This window comes from Erinaceus europaeus, chromosome 9 (genome assembly GCF_950295315.1).
Source record: "Erinaceus europaeus chromosome 9, mEriEur2.1, whole genome shotgun sequence".
NCBI lineage: Eukaryota > Metazoa > Chordata > Mammalia > Eulipotyphla > Erinaceidae > Erinaceus > Erinaceus europaeus.
Window position 1 is genome coordinate 72383314 of NC_080170.1, and position 10128 is coordinate 72393441.

A 10128-nucleotide genomic window follows, 5' to 3' on the forward strand; every position below is an offset into this window, starting at 1 on the left:
GTAGGAGGGGTACAACTCCAGACAATTCCCACCACCCAATCTCCATATCCCACCCCCTCCCCTGATAGCTTTCCCATTCTCTATCCCTCTGGGAGCATGGACCCAGGGTCATTGTGGGTTGCAGAAGGTAGAAGGTCTGGCTTCTGTAATTGCTTCCCCGCTGAACATGGGCTTTGACTGGATGGTCCATATTCCCAGTCTGCCTCTCTCTTTCCCTAGTAGAGTGTGTCTCTGGGGAAGCTGAGCTCCAGGACACATTGGTGGGGTCTTCAATCCAGTGAAGCCTGGCTAGCATCCTGATGGCATCTGGAACCTGGTGACTGAAAAGAGAGTTAAGATACGAAGCCAAACAAATTATTGAGCAATCATGGACCCAAAGCTTGGAATAGTGGAGAGGAAGTGTTAGGGAGGTACTCACTGCAAACTCTAGTGTACTTCTGCTTTCAGGTATATATTTTGCAGTAGTTTATGGATACCTGTGAACATATGCTCTCTCTCACAGAAACTGGTGTATATCTAGGTTTTGGGACTTTGTTAGAAAGTGAACCACCTGAGATGAAATTAGAGTATACTATGAAAGGAAAGGTCTCACCCAAGTAATGACGCTGAAGGGTTGTCATTCCACACGTGAAGTCTCTGGACACAGTCTGAAGTGAAGCATGTCAAGGTGGCAATCGTTGCGTTGGTTAGGTTGTGATTGGCCGATGCAATATTATTTGATATGCATTGGGAGAGGCATACGGGAAGTGGGCCCTATCCAAGGGTTTCAGGACTGGGGGAAGTAGGGGCTCTATAGTGGAGATGTGAGGTTCCTGCAAATAATGTTATCATCACATTATTTGTTAATTGGATTAACTTTGAAAAGTCCTTTTGTTATGGTTTGCTGTACAGTACCCAGTATCTTGTATATAGCTGTGCTATTGGATGCTTCTGATATACTTGGTCTAGGCTTTTGAGAGAGTCTGCATATAAAATACACAGCCTATATATTAAAAAGATTCAGTTTGTGTTTTGAAAAACTTTGAGACACAATTGATTTTCCCCCTCTGATATTAATTAATATCAGATTTATATGACTACATTTTGCTAGGAGTGTACATAAACACCAATCCCACCACCAAAAGACTGTGACCCATCCCTCCCACCCACTCCCACCCCCCACTGGCCCAGGAAGCTGCATGTCTACCCCTCACCACAGGGTTTTTACTTTGGTGCCCTACTTACAATTTGGTCAAGTCCTGCTTTTAGTTTCCCTTTCAGATCTTCTTAGTCAACTTCTGTTGATGAGTGGGATCATCCCATACTCATCTTTATCTTTATCTTTCTGACTTAGCTCACTTAACATAATTCCTTCTTGCTCTGTCCAAGTTGGGTCCGAGAAGGTAGGTTCATTGTTTGATAGCTGCATAGTATTCCATTGTGTATATATACCACAGCTTTCTCAGCTGCTCAATTCATAATAGCAGCACAATTCATAATAGCTAAAACCTGGAAGCAACCCAGGTGCCCAACAACAGATGAGTGGCTGAGAAAGCTGTGGTATATATACACAATGGAATACTATGCAGCTATCAAGAACAATGAGCCCACCTTCTCTCAAAACTTAATTCTGTTAACAACTCAACTTGACAAATTGCACCGCTCAATGGAAGCATTTAGAAATTAATTATGCATTTTATTACATTAAATCGGATAAACAGGGAAGTGCCAGCAGGAAAAAGGAAAACTGAAAGCGAAGGAAAATGGTCACCATATAAACAGCTTATTGATATCTGACTATTTCTATTATGACTCAATATGTTAGCAAAAAAAATAATAACATACATAAAAGTACACACCTCTCAAGAAGCACCTTCAATTTAAGTGTGGTACCAACTGTACACTAAGTTAATTCAGTTTTTTTCACTAGAAACATACATTTTCTTCCCCTATAGCAAGGGGTTTTTCATCTAATTGTCATGGAAGTTCCACCCTTTACCCTCTTATATCCGCCAGATTTTCGTTTTAGTAATCTCAGAGCCTGGCCATCAGGGATTTAACTCAAATTGTAACAGTAGGTGTAATAATGTGCCACAAAGGTATTAAAATTGGGAGAAAAAAAGAGATTAAATTGGCTTCCACTTCACTTCTCCAGTTAAATTTAAGTGCTCAAACGGTCAGAAGACCATATGCAATTGTTACGGTTTTCTTTGTCTATAAATATACATGTTTCTAAGTAACTGCTGAATGAGACTTCTGGCACATAACCAAACTGTTCTGTCATATGGACTCCTGTGCTGCATTTGGTCTAGTCAAAGACCTTTGCTACATAGTAAACTCTTCAACAAATTCATGTGTAGAATAGTTATGTTCTTTAGGCGTGGCAGTGGCACACCAAGATAAGGGTACATGTTATCATGTGCAAAAATCTGGTTGAAGCCCTCAGTCTGCACCTTCAGGGGGGGAGCTCCTTGAATGATGAAACACTGCTACAGTGTCTCTCTTTCTCTCCCTCTCTCAAATGTTCTCTGCCCTATCAAACAAATAAATTTAAATTTTAAAAGTCATGTCCTTTCTCTCACATATACTCTTTTGTATCTCTAGTTACTTTTTGTTTTCTTAATTTCAAAATATAATAACACATTTAGATTTTCTTCTAAAATCTAGTATACCCAGTTATTCACTTCTTCCATTTCACTTCCATAACTTTCAAATCAGTACACAAGCATGATAAATTAATTTTACCATGATGTTTGATTCATGTTGATTTTACCATGATGAGAGTGTTCAGGGGCCTTGGGTGCTGAGGGGAGGAGCTGGCCTGAGGGTGTCCAGGGGTCTGGGGTGCTGAGAGGAGGGGGCCTGAGGGTGTTCAGAGGCCTGGGGTGCATAGAGGAGGGGCGACCTGAGGGTGTTCAGGGGCCTGGGGTGCTGAGAGGAGGGGGTCTTAGGGTGTTCAGGAGCCTGGGGTGCTGAGGGGAGGAGGAGACCTGAGGGTGTTCAGGGGCCTTGGGTGCTGAGAGGAGGAGGGGGCCTGAGGGTGTTCAGAGATCTGGGGTCCTGAGGGGAGGAGGAGGCCTGAGGGTGTTCAGAGGCATGGGGTGCTGAAATGAGGACGGGGCCTGAGGGTTTGAGGGGCCTGGGGTGCTGAGAGGAGGATGCCTGAGGGGGTTCAGGGGCGTTGGGTACTGAGGGGAGAGGGCCTGAGGGTGTTCAGGGGCCTGGGGTGCTGAAAGGAGGAGGAGGCCTGAGGATATTCAGGGGCCTAGGGGTGCTGAGAGGAGGAAGGGGCCTGAGGGTGTTCAGGGGCCTGGGGTGCTGAGGCTCCAGCTCCTGGCTCTGCTCTGCTCCTCTCCCCCCAGGCATCCGGGCCCACAGTCCATGTGCTTGAGGGCTGCCATCTCTCTAGCTTCGGGTGACACCTGCAGGAAGTCCGTGGCTCTGTGGGGAAGCTAGGCTGTTGTGGTGCGCTCCAAGGAGGTGCCTGGCCTACCCGCCCCGGGCCATGGGACTCCCTCAGGCCAGGGCCATGCCTTGCAGCACCTGCTCAAGGCTCATGGGGCAAGGAGGGGAGGGGGCCGCGCTGGGCTCATGGCTGGTCCTGGCAGGAGCACAGCATCTAGGGCGCATGCACAGGAACAGGCAGAGCAGGAAGTCCACCACCAGCCCGCCGCCCACCACTCCTCCACACCCACAGCTCGCAGGCCTGCAAGCAGCAGGCCACTGATGCCGCTGCCACCCCCCCCACAGCCCACAAGAAGCCACGCTGGAAATCGAGCACATAGGCCTTCCGCTGTTTCTGGTGGACCAGCAGGAAGACGAAGTGCCAGCGACAGTGGGCCCTGGCTGCCCAGTGCGCCCAGCTCCAGATGCCAGAGGAGGAGCAACAGCTTCCAGCCAATCACTGGATTGCCCGCTGCAGCGCCCTACCAGAGCAGGATGGAGGAAGGCACACCAGGACTTCTCAGGGTGAGGCGCCTGACTCCCTGGCGTCCAGAAAAGATGGTCGCTCAGTCCATGCGCCGCTCCCGGTCCTGGCTGGGTCACCAACAGTAAGTTCTTAATAATGTTCTCTATATTCTAATCATCTGCTGCCTATATAATAAATAAATATTTTAAAAACATTTATAAATATTTAATTTTTATAAATATAATTTATATTTAAATATTTATTATAATTATATTTAAATATGGATATTATATTTATCATTAATATTTATTAATATCAATGTTTAATATTTATAAAAATTGTAAATATTTATAATTTCCACATAGTCATGTAATCTTTTCCAAATTGTCTACCTAATAGTAAGATTTTGAAGATTTATTATAATTGATAAGATAAAAATTGAGAAGGAAGGGGAAGTGGAAAGGAAGAGATATATAAAGCCTTGCAGGTCTGCTTTTCATTGTTCCTCCCCTGTAGATAGGGACTGGAGGGCTTGAACCTAGCTCCTTGAACCTAGCTCCATGTGTATAGTAATAGTAAGTTTGTTCATCCTAGTGCACCAACAATAGTTAATTCCGATGGTAACTATTATATATCTATATGTTACATATCTATCTATATACTTATAATATATGTATATTCAGGGAATAGTTTAAGTAAGAATATCAGCTTTGGGTGTTGATGGTAGGACTGTAGTCTTTTCCTTGAGTGTCTCAGGAGGGTGTATTCCCACTTCTTTGGTTTACCAAACCAGTGTATTAATATTTGTACTACAAAGACTCTTCATTTAAGTATATAGTTTTCGATAAGGCCAATTAAAGGTATTAAGATAAGACTAGAAAAGAAGTAATAAATTGAAGCTAGTTGGCCAGTAATGATGTATGGGTCTTCTACAGGTTGGCTTCTGATTCAGGTAAGAATTAATAGGTCTGATACTAGTAGTCAGAAACCACATTGACTTATAGGTCGAAATGCTATACTTTGTTGTTTTGAAGTATGTAGGGAAGGTATAATAAATAAAATAAAGATAGATATGAATAATGCTAAGATACCCCCTAATTTGTTGGGGATTGATGGAAGAATTGCGTATGCAAATAGAAAATATCACTCAGGTTTGATGTGTGGGGGTGTATTTAAGGAGTTAGCAGGGGTATAATTGTCTGGCTCACCTAAAAGATCTGGGTAAAATAATGCTAATATTATTTAAACAAAGATTAATGAGGCTATTCCTAGAATATCTTTTATAGTATAATAAGGGTGAAATGGAATTTTGTCAGATTCTGAAATAATTCCTGTAGGGTTATTAGAACCAGTTTCATGAAGGAATAATGGGTGGATTATTATGAGGGCAGTAATAATAAATGGGAGAATAAAGTGAAAAGTGAAAAAACGTGTTAGAGTAGCTTTATCTACTAAAAATGCTCCTCAAATTCATTGTACTAGATCTGTTCCAATGTAAGGAATAGCAGATAATAAATTTGTAATGACTGTAGCTCCTCAAAAGGATATTTGTCCTCATGGTAAAATGTAACCCATGAAAGCTGTAGCTATAGTAGCGATTAACAAAATAACTCTGATATTTCCTGTTTCTGTAAATATATAGGAATCATAATAAAGACCTCGATCAATATGTAAGAAAAGACAGATAAAAAAATATGGAAACCCCATTAGCATGAATATAGCAGTTTAATCAACCGTAATTTACATCTCAACATATATGGGTGACTGATGAAAATGCTTTTAGTGTATATGATGTATAGTGTATAGCTAGAAATAGGCCTGTAGTAATTTGCATAATTAGACATAAGCCTAGTAAAGAACCGAAATTCCATCAAGAAGAGATATTTGATGGGGTAGGTAAATCAATGAAAGAATTATTAAGAATTTTTATTAGTGGGTGAGTTTTTCATAGATTTAGCATTATATTCTTGTAGTTGAATTACACAAATGTTTTTTCATATCATAGGTCACGAGATTACTGTCGTGCAAGATTTATGATAAACTATTTAGTATTGTTATTTAGTCTAATTTTTTATGGGATTCGTAGGATTTTCTTCTTTTTTTTTATTTAAGAAAGGCTAAATTAACAAAACCATAGGGTAGGAGGGGTACAACTCCACACAATTCCCACCATCCAATCTCCATATCCCACCACCTCCCCTGATAGCAGTCCCACTCTTTATCCCTCTGGGAGCATGGACCCAGGATCATTGTGGGTTGTAGAAGGTGGAAGGTCTGGCTTATGTAATTGCTTCCCCGCTGAACATTGGCATTGACTGGTCGGTCCATACTCCTAGTCTGCCTCTCTCTTTCCCTAGTAGGGTGGGTCTCTGGGGAAGCAGAGCTTCAGGACACATTGGTGGGGTCATCAGACCAGGGAAGCCTGGCCGGCATCCTGATGGCATCTGGAACCTGGTGACTGAAAAGAGAGTTAACATACAAAACCAAAGAAATTGTTGAGCAATCATGGAGCCAAAGCTTGGAACAGTGGAGAGGAAATGTTAGGGGGATACTCACTGCAAACTCTAGTGTACTTCTGCTTTCAGGTATATATTTTGCAGTAGTTTATGGATACGTGTGAACATATGCTCTCTCTCACAGAAACTGGTGTATATCTAGGTTTTGGGACTTTGTTAGAAAGTGAACCACCTGAGATGGAATTAAAGTATACTATGAAAGGAAAGGTCTCACCCAAGTAATGACGCTGAAGGGTTGTCATTCCACACGTGAAGTCTCTGGACACAGTCTGAATTGGAGCATGTTGAGGTGGCCATCGTTGTGTTGACTAGGTTGTGATCGGCAGATGCAATATTATTTGATATGGATTGGGAGAGGCATACAGGAAAGTGGGCCCTATCCAAGAGTTCCAAGACTGGAGGAAGTAGAGGCTCTGTAGTGGAGATGTGAGGTTCCTGCTGCCATAGGGTTCCAAAAGACAATTGATAGTTAATGTTATCATCAGATTATTAGGTAATTGGGTTAACTTTGAAAAGTCCTTTTGTTAGGGTTTGCTGTACAGTACACAGTATCTTATATATAGCTGTGCTATTGGTTGCTTCTGATCTACTTGGTCTAGGATTTTGAGAGAGTCCGCAAAATCAAATACACAGCCTATGTATTAAAAAGACTCAGTCTGTGTTTTAAAAAACTTCAAGACATACAATTAATTTTACTAGGAGTATACATAAACACCATTCCAACCACCAAAAGACTGTGACCCATCCCTCCCAGCCACTCCCACCCCCTCCCCACTGGGCCAGAAAGCTGCATGTCTACCCCTCATCACAGGGTTTTTACTTTGGTGCCCTACTTACAATTTGGTCAAGTCCTACTTTTAGTTTCCCTTTCAGATCTTCTTACTCAACTTCTGTTGATGAGTGGGATCATCCCATACTCATCTTAATCTTTCTGACTTAGCTCACCTGACATAATTCCTTCTAGCTCTGTCCAAGATGGGTCAGAGAAAGTGGGCTCATTGTTCTTGATAGCTGCTAAGTATTCCAATGTGTATATATACCACAGCTTTCTCAGCCACTCATCTGTTGTTCGGCACCTGGGTTGCTTTCAGGTTTTAGCTATTATGAATTGTGCGGCTATGAACAAAGGCGTACACACCTCTTTTTGGTTGGGTGTTATGGAGTCCTTGGGGTATAATCCCAGTAGAGGAATTACTGGATCATATGGAAGGTCCATTCCTAGCCTTGTGAGAGTTTTCCAGACTGCTCTCCACAGAGGCTGTACCAATTTGCATTCCCACCAGCAATGCAGAAGGGTTCCTCTGTTCCCACAACCTCTCCAGCATTTGTTGCTGCTGTCCTTTTTGATGTATGCCATTCTTACAGGTGTGAGGTGGTATCTTAGTGTTGTCTTAATTTGCATTTTTCTGACAATCAGTGACCTAGAACAGTTTTTCATATGTTTGTTAGCCTTTTGGATCTCCCCTGAGGTGAATGTTTTGTTCATATCCTCTACTCATTTTTGGATGGGGTCATTTGCTTTTTTGGCGCTAAGTTTGCTGAGCTCTTTATATATTTTGGTGATTAGTTTCTTGTCTGTAATGTCATGTGAAGATCTTCTCATATTCTGTGAGGGGTCTCTTTGTTTGTTTAATAGTTTCTTTGGATGTGCAGAAGCTTTTCAATTTGATGTTGTCCAATGGTTTGTTTCTGCTTTAGTCTTCCTTGCAATTGGGTTTGATTCCTCAAAAATGTCCTTGAGGTGTAGGAGGGAAAGTATTTCACCAATGTTTTCCTCTAAGTATTTGATTGTTTCTGGTCTGACATCTAGGTCTTTGATCCATTTGGAGTTGATTTTTGTTTCTGGTGAGATAAACTGGTTCAATTTCATTCTTCTGCATGTTACAACCCAGTTTTCCCAGCCCCATTTATTGAAGAGAGCCTCCTTTTTCCATTTAATCCTTTGGGCCCCCTTATCAAAGTTTAGATGTCCGTAGGTGTGGGGAATTATTTCTGGGCTTTCATTTCTGTTCCACTGGTCTGTGTGCCTATTTTTGTTCCAGTACCATGCTTTTTTGATGTTGGTGGCTTTATAATATAGTTTAAGGTCTGGGAGTGTGATGCCTCCATTTCTGTTTCTTTTCTTCAAGATGGTTTTGGAAATTCTAGGTGTTTTCAGGTTCCAGATAAATGATTGTAGTGTTTGTTCTGTTCTCTTAAAGAAGCTTGGTGGAACGTTGATGGGCATTGCATTAAATTTGTATATGGCTCTGGGAAGAATATTCATTTTGATGATATTTATTCTTCCAATCCATGAGCATGGGATATCTTTCCATTTTTTTATATCAGTTTTTAATTCCTTGAGTAGCGACTCAATACTTTTCAGTATACAAGTCTTTCACTTCTTTGGTCAACTTGATTCCTAGGTATTTGATTGATTTTGCTGAAACAGTAAATGGGAGTGATTACTGGATGTCTTCTTCAGATTTAATGTTTCATAAAGAAATGCCACTGATTTTTGTACATTGATTTTGTAGCCTGATACTTTGCTGTATTGCCTCATAATTCCCAGTAGTTTTCTGCTGGAGTCTTTAGGTTTTTCTATGTATACTATCATATCATCTGCAAAGAGTGAGAGCTTGACTTCTTCCCTTCCAATCTGTATTCTTTTGATTTCTTTCTCTTGCCTGATTGCTATGGCAAGAACTTCCAATACTATGTTGAAGAGTAACAGGGACAGTGGACAGCCCTGTCCAGTCCCTGATTTGTGGGGCAATGCTTTCAGCTTCTTTCCATTGATTATGATGTTGGCTGTAGGTTTGCTATATATAGACTCCACTATCTTGAGGAATTTCCCATCTATTCCCATTTTTGTAGAGTTTTGAGCATGAATGGGTGTTGGATTTTGTCAAAGGCTTTCTCTGCATCTATTGAGATAATCATGTGGTTTTTGGCTTTCCTATTATTGATGTGGTGAATGACATTGATTGACTTACGGATGTTGAACCGCCTTGTATACCTGGGATGAATCCCAAATGGTTGTGATGAACAATCTTTTTAATATGCTGCAGTATCCGTTTGGCCAAGATCTTGTTTTATATTTTAGCATCTATGTTCATCAGAGATATTGGTCTGTAGTTTTCCTTTTTTTTTTTTTTTCTCTCCCTATCCGCTTTTGGTATCAGGGTGATATTGGCTTCATAGAAGGTGGAAGGGAGTATTCCTATTTCTTCAATCTTATGGAAAATCTTAAGAGGTATGGGTACTAACTGTTTCCTGAAAGTTTTGTAGAATTCGTTTGTGAAGCCGTCTGGTCCAGGACTTTTGTTGTTGGGGAGGTTCTTAATAACGGTGTCAATTTCTTTGTTTGTGATTGGTGCATTTAGATTTTGTAGTTCTTCTTGGTTCAGTTTTGGAAGGGCATATGTTTCTAGGAATTGTTCCATTTCTTCCAGATTCTGTAGCTTGGTCGCTTATAGTTCTTCATAGAAGTTTCACATGATTCGCATGGTGTCCTACACCAAAGCCAAGGGCTCAGAGGAAGGAGCAGAAGAGTCTTGAGGTTCTGGTGTACGATGGTCGAAAAGTTGGTAGTGAGAGTGTCAAGAGCACATGAAAATTTATACTCATGTGTTAACAACTGTACAGTAATCCATTACGGTCTCCATCAAGTAAAAATTAAATAAACATAGTAAAGACAATACTATCGTTATTTGTAGATCATAGTAAAGACAATACCATCGT

The 10128-nt window shown here is 41.3% G+C and overlaps 1 pseudogene; it reads right to left on the reverse strand.

Moving 5' to 3' along the window:
* Nucleotides 1–4711: 4711 nt before the first annotated feature.
* Nucleotides 4712–6281, reverse strand: LOC132540453 (cytochrome b-like; annotated as a pseudogene).
* Nucleotides 6282–10128: the final 3847 nt, after the last annotated feature.